This window comes from Cyanistes caeruleus, chromosome 3, assembly GCF_971803275.1.
Source record: "Cyanistes caeruleus chromosome 3, bCyaCae1.hap1.1, whole genome shotgun sequence".
Classification (NCBI taxonomy): Eukaryota; Metazoa; Chordata; class Aves; order Passeriformes; family Paridae; genus Cyanistes; species Cyanistes caeruleus.
The window spans coordinates 41,203,124-41,214,295 of NC_141703.1; the positions used below are offsets into that span (position 1 = coordinate 41,203,124).

Below are 11,172 nucleotides of genomic sequence, written 5' to 3' on the forward strand. Positions count from 1 at the left end.
TAAAAATAGTGTTATCAGAAGTACACAGAAGAAAGTAATAGGGGTGATTGGTTCATTGAACTTTTGAAAGTTGTTCTTAATGTATAGATGCTGAAGGATGCAAGCTTTGATATTTACATGACTATCCAAAGAAGTTATATTATCGGGAGTGGATTTTCAATAGGATCTATTGATTTTTAGTGGAAGCTGTTCTAGTTTATTTAAATATTTCTGGAGATTTAATTCATCCAAGTGTTTGAGTTTTTTGTCTTTGTGTCACTACTTGTATATATATATATATAAATAAATTTATATATGCACATTTTAAAATACTGAAATATATATACTTTAAAAATGTAGGAGGTTCTTGCTTTGAGCTACTTTGCTGTAGATCAGATTTTTTTAGCAGATGAGTGATCTGGTAGGAGCATTTCTTTCACAGAGAAGTATTTCCTGTTAAAACAACTTATTTTGCCATTAGCTTTCTGGTTTCTGTAGGAAGAAAAGGACAAAGGATCAAGTAGTGAACTGTCAATGTGGAGAAGTGATGTTTTCAGGTTTTATTTCTCACTGATTTTATGGGGAAGCATTTCTGCAGAAGGTAGAGGTAGCGATGTAAAATATTGTGAACACTCTAATCTTTCAGTCCATACTCTCAAGGTTTGTGTCACAGGACAAAGTGAGGCCACATCAATGTTTATTTCACTTCTAAAACTTTCTAAGGGAGAAGGGCTGGACTTTGGCAAAGATTTTCATACAGGTTCTATCAGGAACTTGGGAGTTATGTGGGGATTGCTGTTGGTTTGCATCTCTTTTTGGGATTACTGTTCTGAATTGGGTCAGATCTTTGAGAAGCAGCTCCTCAAATCCCTTGTGCATTGGGGAAAACCAGCATGGCTACCTCACTGTCTTGGTGTACCACAGCTGCTATTAAGTGCATCCCTTGCCTGCAGCAAGTGAAAGGGTTTGGAAGACATTAAAGAGGGCAGCCGAGGCAGGGCTGTCTGCTGTCACAGAATCAGAGTGGTTTGGCTGGGAAAGGATCTTAAAGATCACCTAGTTGAAGCCCCCTGCCACGTGCAGGGACACAGAGCTCCATCCAACCTGGCCTTGAGCACTGCCAGGCTTGGGGCAGCCACGGCTTACCCTGCCTGTGGGGCATTTGTGGTGTGTGTGTATCAACTCCAGTTTGTGCAACACACAAGAACCCCTACTTTCTCCCAGGCTTTCTCTGATCTGACCTCAGCACTTGTGTGCTGCTTGCATTAAGGGGTGTCAGCTGTGGTTGAGGCTGGTTTACACTGACATAAGATGATGGACTAGAAAATACCTTTTGCTTGCCCACCCTATACTTTCTTTGATGTAGGAGAAAGACTAGGGGTGAAAAATGAGAGGTGTTTTTTTTGTTGGTTTTTGGGGGTTTTTTTGACTCAGAATGCTTTATTTTACTGAAACTGTGTTCTTTAGACAGACACAAAATGAAAATATTTTTCTTGAGAAGGAGGAGCTTAATACATACCACCTTGCCAAATTCTGTTAAGGGAAAAGCTGACACTTTTATTAAATATGCTGTGTCTGAGACTGAATTGTCCTCTTTTATATAATTTTGTTTTGCATTACCTTTAGTTTTTGTTTTTATTCCCACTGCCATTTCCATTTCACCTGGCAAAACAAAAGATTTCTAAAAATAAGAACTGGAATAACCTATTGCTCCATAGTACCTCTGATTGTTGTGGTAATGTATGAAAACTCTTAAGTCAATAGTGTTTTGACTTCTGTGCATGCCATGACACATTGGGAATTTATCTGCACCAAAGATCACAGATTGTGTTAGCTGCATCAGTAGGAGACAGGCTTGTTAAGGGATTACATTCATCATTTCTCAGCAAAACAATCATTGCCAGTGGCAATGGAAAATCATGAGAAGATGAGATTTTGTATCAGTATGTTGTTCTCACACCTCTTAAGCACATTTGTGGGTTGGTTTTTTTAACCTCTCCCTAACTGAATTTTTATTTTTTTGTGAAGAGCTCTTGTTTTCAATCACTAAACTGCTGGCTCAGTCCTCAGCCTTTGTGCTTCTGAAAACAGGTATTTGACTCCCGAAAACATGTCGGCTCCTGAAGAACCCACAAATGTGGGACAATGTGAGGACAAATACACTCTGAAAATAAAAGGACACAGGGTGATATATGTTACCAAATATTCACATGGCTGGCTTGGGCCAAGGCTGCTTCTTCCTCACTCAAAAAAGGAGGGATTTGTTAAATTCCTGCAGTACTATGGAAGAGAGTCTTGGGTTTTTTTATTGACAGGAGGGAGCAATGGTGGACAGTTTTGCAAAGAAGCCTCTCTCCCCTCACGGTGTGTAGAAGATATGCCCTCACATGTGGCTTTTCCTAGACCCATGGGCTGTGCAAATCAACACAAACTTGAGATGTCAGTGTCCACCCCAGGCACTAATGTGGGCACTCTGATGCATCCTCTACCTTTTCCCTGTAGCCACATGAGTGTGTGACCAGCTGCCTGTTGAAAGCAATGCCTAATTAACAATATGAATGTAAACTATTTTTCTTAGTACACTGCTTAGTTAGGATTTGTGATTTATGTGGACACAGGGAGCTTCTCCAGCGGAAGACCACGGGCAGAAGAAGGTGCAGGTGCCCTTTTTGATCATGCCTTTCCGTGACACCATGATGTCTGCACACAGTTTGTCAGGCTTTAAAATAAAATCCCTGAAAACTGAAGCTAAAATACTGCCAATTTAATGCTCTTGAGTCCCACATAATCTCGTTCCTGTTACCTTCCCCGGGAGCCACTGCCAAAACACCATCCTGATGTGTGTGTTGTGCATAGATGTTTGTATATGCATACTTTTGTGTTACTGGTGATTTGTCTTTGGCTTACAGCATAATTTTGTTTGCGAAGACCCGTCATTGACTCGTTTGTGGCATCTAGCGCTGCAGGGCTAATAACACTTATTTTATTTAGATCACCGTGCACAAGCAGCCGGGTGGCGGCTATGGAAGAACGCATTAGTGCCATTTCACCGCAGCTTGGGCAGCACGGCAGCCGAAATAGCTCAGTTGGGAGAGCGTTAGACTGAAGATCTAAAGGTCCCTGGTTCGATCCCGGGTTTCGGCAGAACCGTTTTCCGCTTTTTCCTCGCCCTGCCCGGGAGGTGGCGAGCGGACGCTGCCGCGGGCTCTGGGCGCGCCGCAGGAGCCGGCCCGGCTGGCCCGGGGCTTGTGCAGCACCCGGCAATTGCCTTGCCGGCCGCCTCCCTCCTGGCACAGCGTGCCTGCCTTCTCGTGTCCCTTCTCAACCTTTTCCTCTAAGGTTAAGATTTTTATTCAGGATGGAAGAAATGAAAGCAGCGAGCTTCGTTCCCGGGGCGTCCTCTGCCCTTCGCTATCCCAGGGCGGCAGGGACAGAGAAGGGAAAGTGAAACTGTGTGAGGAGGTGGATGGCTGGGAGGGAAGGGGCAGAGAGGGAAGGAGTGGCTCTAGGGGACTGGGACAGAACGATTAGAGGTTGCTTCTTGCCAAAATCTGAAGCGCAGTTCGAAATTTCCCGGACCTCACTAGTCCTCTGCTGTCAATAGATGGTTGAAACTATTTTCCTTCACAGAAAGCCAAAGGAATAGCTTCGAGGCCAGGAAATCTGGTAATTAATGTCACCTAGTCTTTACCGTTCTTCTGTTTCTTCCTGTTCCTTTCTTGTAAATTGAAAAAATTAATTTGGATTTTCTGAAGCATTTTTTTAAGGAGAGTGTGTGGTTTTGATTTGAGGGCACGAAGAGGCAGACAGTTCACTGGTTGGCTTTGGTAATTTGTTGCAAGTTTTTCAAATATTTACCTTTAATCTGGACCTGCCCTCTGTTAAACCTTTTCTGTTAGATCAGAGATCTTTCTTGATACCTGGCATTTGGTCATCACAAAACTGTCAAGTCATCACCCATTTTTGTTTTGATAAGGTAAAGAAATTAAACTCTTTGAGCCTTTAAGACATTTTCTCATGCTTTTGGGTAATTTTTTGGTAACCTTTTTAATACACTGACACCAGAACAATACACAGAAAAAGGACTCTGAGTATTGATGTCACCAGTGCAAAACACAGCAGTAAAGCATCTCCCTTACTTCTGTGTTCAGCATCTTTCATCTATTCATGAAAAGCTGTCACTGGTCCTTTTCTAATCACAGCATCACAACAAACATTGATACTGAATTGTCCAACACAAGAAACACTCACTACAGACGAGTGTCTTAATAGTACAGAGCAAGAGTAGTGTTACTCAGATCCTTACTGGTAAGGCAGACAAGGGGTTGTATAACTGCCTATATTGCCATTCTTCCTACAGGTTTTGAAATAACATTATGACTGCACACTTGAGTACTCAGGGAGGAAATGTTAAAACAATCACTTACAACTCTGAGTGTGTGATATCAAAAATACTTTTTTTTTTTTTTTTTTTTTATGGTGCACTGGGGAAGAATTAGGGAGGTATTGATTTCCTGCAGATATGTGATCAAAGAAGCAAAACCAGGGAATGTCTATTTACTTTTTGGCCTTTTCCATACTGCTGAATAAAAGAGTCATGGGGCAAGCTCGGGTGTCTGACCTCTGACTCTCTGCTTGGCTTGTGCACTGGCCCCCTGAGACAGCTCTGCCCAAGTTTGTTTGCTATGGAGGGAAGAGCAGGACACAGTGGAGACAGTGGATAGCTGCTCAGCTTGAGGGGCCTGGATGTGGCCCCAAGACTGCTTTTATGCAGTGGTCTGGCTGTACAGCCCCAGTGCTGCTCTGGAGGTTTGGTCCCTTCTGCTTCCAAGTTCCTTGAGGTCCAGGAAAGGTGTGGGTCACCCTCAGCCTCTCAAAGTCTCTGATTTTTAACAGGAGTACCCAGGCACATGGATCTATGATAAATAGATCATTTATCTATGATAAAGTGCTGTGGTAGTATCTGAAATTTCTGTTTTATAGATAAAGATAATATTACCTGAAATAGCTATTCCATTCTCAGATCTTTTGTAATGTAAAACAGAAATTAGAATTTCGGAGCACTGAAATACTAATGCTGATAGCCATGGAGACAGTGAGAAGAAAATCTCGGCTTTTGTTTGGTGTGAGATTTAGGTTGCACACACTGAGTAAGGCCTGAAGTCTTATGTGGAAGAAGAGGATAAAATTAAGAGATAACCTCAATTCTGGAATTTTTAAACTGCTGTCTATTTGATTTTTCGGGCTTGATGCAGATTTCTAATGTGATTTGGCAGGTCCTGTGAAAATAACCCCAAGTGTTGCCGCTTTATTGCTCGTCACAGAATATTCAGGCATTTCTTCATTCAGCTGTACCTTCTTTACACAATCCTTTTTTTTGCTGCACTCTAGGCCTCTTCTTGCCAGCAAATATTTCCATTTATTTTTCTATCAGCTTCTTCCCTCCAGATGAGCCCCCTGCTAGGACACAAATACAGGCTGTCTAACCTGGCCTTTATGATTTAGTCACAAAGCTCCTTCTCTGCAACTGCGAAGTTTCTCTGCTACTACAGATATACTTAACATATGCATTTTTAAATGTCCATCAAATACTGAAGTTGATACCTTGCAGGAATTCAGAGAAAAAAGACTATCATGTGTTTTCAGCCTTAGGCAAAGATTCAAAATCTGGAGGATTTGGTTCACGTGCTTTTTCCATGGCCATCCTGGGCTCCTGTTTTAAGTGAATGAAAACTGGGGCAGAAGGAGAGGATCAGAGAGAGGCATACCCCACATCCTAGCTCTGCTGCAGGCTGCAACAACCTGCAGTCATAGAACATGACAAAAAAGGAAGAAGCTTAAAGCTTTACTGAGAAATACCTCTATCTGGAATTTCTGACAGTCGTGGGACAAAGTTGCTGTGCCTGGTGTTTTCTCTAGGCTCGAATTCAGGTGTTCCTCATGCAAAATGCACCTCCTTTTCCTCCATGTCCCTCGAGTTGCACATCCACCTAATTTAACAGGTCTCCTCCTAGTCCCTGAATGAATTTCTGCACTTGATATTTGCTGCTGTCTCACCTACCTCTCAGCAGTAGAATTTCCTTCTCTTTAGATTAAAAACTGTGTTTGTTTGAGACAAAAGATTCGTTTCTGTCTCCTGATTGAAAGATTTCTGTCTTTGTCTCCTTCACTGTTTACAGACACCTGGTAAATCTCATTTAGCGATGTAGTGTGACAGATACAGGGGGTTTAGAAAACAAAATCAGGACTCACATTTAAGTTTTTCTATGTTTTTAATAACAAATCTTAATTATAGTCTATTTGGTTCCTGTAGAAGAGCTAGAGTGGTGTTTTTCAATTTTCTGGGAAATAAATGCAGTTAAAAAGACAATAAAAATTTTCAACTGATGATGTATTTCCAGAATCCAATAGTTTACATTCAAGTCTTTTATTTCCTCTGCCCCCTGAGTGAGCGGTTTAGGAGAATTTTATCCTGTTTGAGTTCTGCTTAGGAACCTCATTTAAAAGAGCCTTTTTCTGATCCTGTTCCTTGGGAGTTTTGGGTTGTGGTTGGGTTTTTTTCCCCTCTCCTCCTTTTTATCTTTTTATTTTTCTTTTTTTCCCCATGTGATTTATTCTACAGTTCATACTCTATGCTTTTCTAGTAATATGGACTCATATTCCATTGTAATATAGAACTAGAGAATTTATGGTGCAGTTACCAAGGCAAATTTGGGGCAATTAAGTGAAACCTTAGCCTTCATTCTTGCTATGGTCATCAATGCTGTCTTCATTTCTGACTGAAACCCAGAGGAAACATTTTACTTTTTGTTTAAATATACATACATCCTCTTGCTTAAAGCAAGGGACCATTCATTACCTTGTTCAACAATGTTCTTGGAATTTAGACCACATGACATGCGGGATGAATATGTTTTGTTCCATTTTATATCTTCTATTGGGATAAGTAGTAGTAGCATTAGTATTTTGAATAAAAATTGTGAAAAGAGGCTCTGGAATTCTAGAACAGGCTCTGGAAAGTTGAATATAAGGTTCCAACCCAGACTACACTGTGATTCTTTAATTTCAGATACTATTTCAAATAATTGTCCTATCTTTCAGATTTTTTTTAATGTGGTACCCAGATCTGAATTTCCTTCTTCATATTTCTTCCCCTGTGACAGGGGCAATTTATTGCACAGCTGAATCGTTGAGATGAGTGACTCTGTCCTACCTATTTCACTTCACATTTTGTAAAGTGGCATAAATCTACTCTATGTAGAACAGGCCCTTCCCTACCACAGCCATTTAGGGACATTCATTTGGTATCAGTGGCATTTAGAATTTCAGTTTCTGTCTGAAGTCAAACTAGTCACTCTCACCTCCTTTTAAGGTCAAGGTAGAGAAATTAGAACAGAAGACCTTTCCAAGATGCCTGTCTGAGAATGGGGTGTGTTGTTCCCTGGAGGTACTTCTTTCCCTTCATAGAGTACTGGTGAGCATCAGGGTAACTGAGATTTAGTTCTTTTACCTTCCAGATTCTGGCCTCCTTAAGTGAATCATACTTTATATTCTATGACTGCCTTTATAGTAAGCCCAGGCTAGAGGCTGATGAAATAATTCTAAAGATGAAACTATTTTTGAGTAGGTGGTCACCACAGCAGCAGTTTAATCGGTCAGTCAGCATTGTATTTGTCTAAAGTATAAATGGCTTAAGCTTATATCTATGTTCCTGCATAATATGGTCACCGGAAAGAGTGTGCTTGTTTAGTTGGAAAGTGACAGAGTACTGAGTTTCATAAACCAAATGATGACAGTCATGATCACTGAAGAAGTTTCTCAGACATCTTGAATGAGGGAGTAGAATGAAAGAAAGATCTTACAAAAGAAATAGAAGTTCTCAATCATTATCTCAGACAGAAATGAATAAAATCACAGTAAGGCAACACCTGACTTAAAACTGTAAAAATATGTCTGCAAATAATGTTTATTTAAGGCTGTGGAAGTATCTGGCAGAATTAACAGGCATGTGCTGTACCAAAGCTGTTTATGAGTGTTGGACCTTCCAATGCAAGTTGTGCAGAGTGCATACTTCAGCTAGCATGTGTCCTTGGGGACAGGAGGAGCAAAGTGCCAGCAAATTAGGAGCTTTGGAAGTGTCTGTGTCTTTAAGTAATGAGGAATTCCCACTGCAGTCATCTCCAGCCTTCTGGGAGGCAAGTTCATCTGGACCACAAGGCCTGGTGAGGAATCCATGAAGAATCTGGGGTGGGATTCATTATGTCTAAATGTAGACGTCTCATGCATATTGAGTACCTACCACTGAAAGCAAGCTGCCTTTACAATAAATAAATAAATTGAGGCTAGGTCTTGTGTGGTGCAGTTCATCCCCTCTTAATGTCAGTACAGAAAGCAGGCCAAGTGAACTGCACCCTAAACCCAGCTGTTGCTCTCCATTAAGAAAGTGTCCTACAGAGGAAACCCTGAGTGACTGGCTAAGTGTAGATATCAGTAATCAAGAGATGTCTAACATCAGGGGAGATAAATTTCATTCTGTGTCACAATGAGGCCTACAGGTAAATCCACAAAAAGATGACATGTGAAACTGGTGACACAAGTAAAGCTTGAGTAATCCAGCATCCAGACTGACAGGGTACAATATAGCAGACTTCTGGTTATTGGGTGAAGAAAATTCATAGAAGACCATGAAACTGTCTTTAACTTAGGTTTAATTCCTGGCTGCATTCATCACCAAAAATACCATCTCATGGTATTTTCCATGATACCTGAGCAGATTGTTCTTCTCTGAGCTGCTCTTCTCTTCTAACAATGTGTGGACATGCACATAAATTGGTTTTCAGGAAGATAATTCCATGCATTAGAAAAGGACTAGATAAATAGCTTAAGAAGATGAGAAGCCAGGAGATGATGAGACTGTTCATATGAAGAGGGTTTCTGTGCAATGGCAGAATCATGAGCTCTTCAGAGCTGCTCTGACATTCTCAGACTTTGGCCTCATTCTCCCACATTCTGGACAGGGAGACAAAGGGTAAGGTGGTGACAGAACAGTAGCTTGTGTTGACAGATCCCAAAGACATGAATTTGCTAGGAGATTCAGGAAACAGAACACGCACAGGTGTCTGAAAACATCTGTTGCGGGTTTCCTTATAAAATGATCTTTCTTCTTGTTATCTCTAGAGTCATTATGAATTACCATGTGATTAATTTATTCTTCTGTTGATATAATGATTTCCACACCAGTTTATATGTAGAATGTTTTATTTTGACCAAAATTCTTTCCAAAATTCCAAGGGCTAAATACTTTTCTGGCTTGATACTAATCTGTGCTTGAGTACAGTAGAAGGAGCCTGAGAAACAATAGTGTCATTGAGAAAAAAAATGTGAACTTGCTGCCTACTTACTACTCAGGAATTCTGTATTACTGGTGTGAATTTTGTTTAGGGATTTATTTGCCAGTACCTTCAAGTATTCTTTTTCTTTATTTCCTCTCTTGCCACAAAAATATGTGGAGGTATTTATTCCAAAAATGTGTTGGCATATGGATGTACTTCTTTGCCAGACTTTGATGACTAAGAAGTTTTCTGTAGGGGGTCACCCTGTGCATGAATCCAGACTACAAGGTCACTGAAATACTGTTTTCCTGTACTTTCAGCGTAAATCCTAAATATTGTAATTAAAATTTGAATATAGTTTCAGGTGTGGTAGCCTGATCCAGTATCTCAGATGTGTGGTGTGCTGGGTTGACCCTTGCTGGATGTCAGATAGCCTCCAGAGCCACTCTGTCACTGCCCTTCTCAGCTGGATAGAGGAGAGAGAATGTAGAGAAAGGCTTGTGGGTGGAGATAAGGGCAGGGAGACATCATTCACCAATTACTGTCATGGGCACAACAGACTCAGGGAAATTAGTATAATTTATTACCAGTCAAATCAGACTGGGGCAATGAGAAATAAAATAAAATCTTGACAACACCTACCTCTCGTATTTCCCTCCTTCCTGGGCTGAACTTCACTCCCAATGTGTCTACCTGCTCCCCACCGGCAGTGCAGGGAGGCAGAGAATGGGAGCCGTGGTTAGTCTATCATGTCTCTTCTGTTCCTTCCTCCTCAGGGGGAGGACTCCTCACAGTCTGCCCCTGCTTCTGCCTGGGGTGCCTCCCACAGGAAATAGTCCTCCATGAATTTCTCCAGCATGGTCCTTCCCACAGGTGCAGCCCTGCAGAAACAGACTGCTCCAGTGTGGGTCCCTGCAGGGTCACAGGTCCTGCCACAGGCTGCTCTCTCTCCACAGGTCCTGCCAGGAGCCTACTTCCCAAAGGGTCACAGCCTCTTTCAGGCATCCACCTGCTCTGGTGTGGGGTTCTCCCCAGGAATCTCTGCTCTTGTACCTGAAGTACCTCCTGCCCCTCCTTCTTCTCTGACCATGGTGTCTGCAGGACTGTCCTTATCATATTTTCTCTCCTCTCTCTGTCTGCAGTTGCCATTATGCAGTAATTTCTTTTCCTCTTTTTAATCTCTTATCCCTGAGGTGCTACCACCTTCGCTGATGGGCTTACCCTTTGCCAGTGGTGGGTCCATCTTGGAGCCAGCTGGCTTTGGCTGTCTGGGGCATGGGGGCAACGTTCTGGAAGCTTTTCACAGAAGCCACCCCTGTAGCTCCCCATCTGCCAAATGGTGGCATGCAAGCCCAGTGCGTGTGGATCAGGCAGTGCAATCACAGTTTGGATCACTGGCATGGCTCACATGCTCAGATTTGCTGCCTGAAAAGTCCTTTGATGGTTCAGGGCAGTAGTACCAACACACACAGCACTACCCATTTTTCAAGACATAGTAAAACTCTGTAGTAAATAGAAAGTCATTCAGGATGCTAATTTGTAAACTGGTAGAGTGCTGATTCTGTGCAGCCCCAACAACAGCTCCTTTATTTGAGTGTGATTGCGTGAGAAAAACGAAAATACTTCTCAATAGTGACACTGAGGAATGGACAGTGCTTGCTGTTTTCCCAATGACTAATTGAAAGACAACTGTCTTTTTGTAATTTTGTTCAATGTGTTCCTCATGGCGTGTCATGCAGCAGCAACCACCATTGCTGGCGACACAGTGACTCCAGGATGTGGGATCTGTGCATCCTTTTCCCGTTTGTCTGGGTCTTCTCCCTCAGCCAGGGAAGGCACTACTAAAATGCTAATGCATTGC

The 11,172-nt window shown here is 42.0% G+C and overlaps 1 non-coding gene across 1 annotated transcript; it reads left to right on the plus strand.

Annotated features, from left to right (window-relative positions):
• Window positions 1-3,050: 3,050 nt before the first annotated feature.
• TRNAF-GAA (transfer RNA phenylalanine (anticodon GAA)) lies at window positions 3,051-3,123 on the plus strand. The gene has a single exon. It is a non-coding gene; the product is annotated as a tRNA-Phe (tRNA).
• Window positions 3,124-11,172: the final 8,049 nt, after the last annotated feature.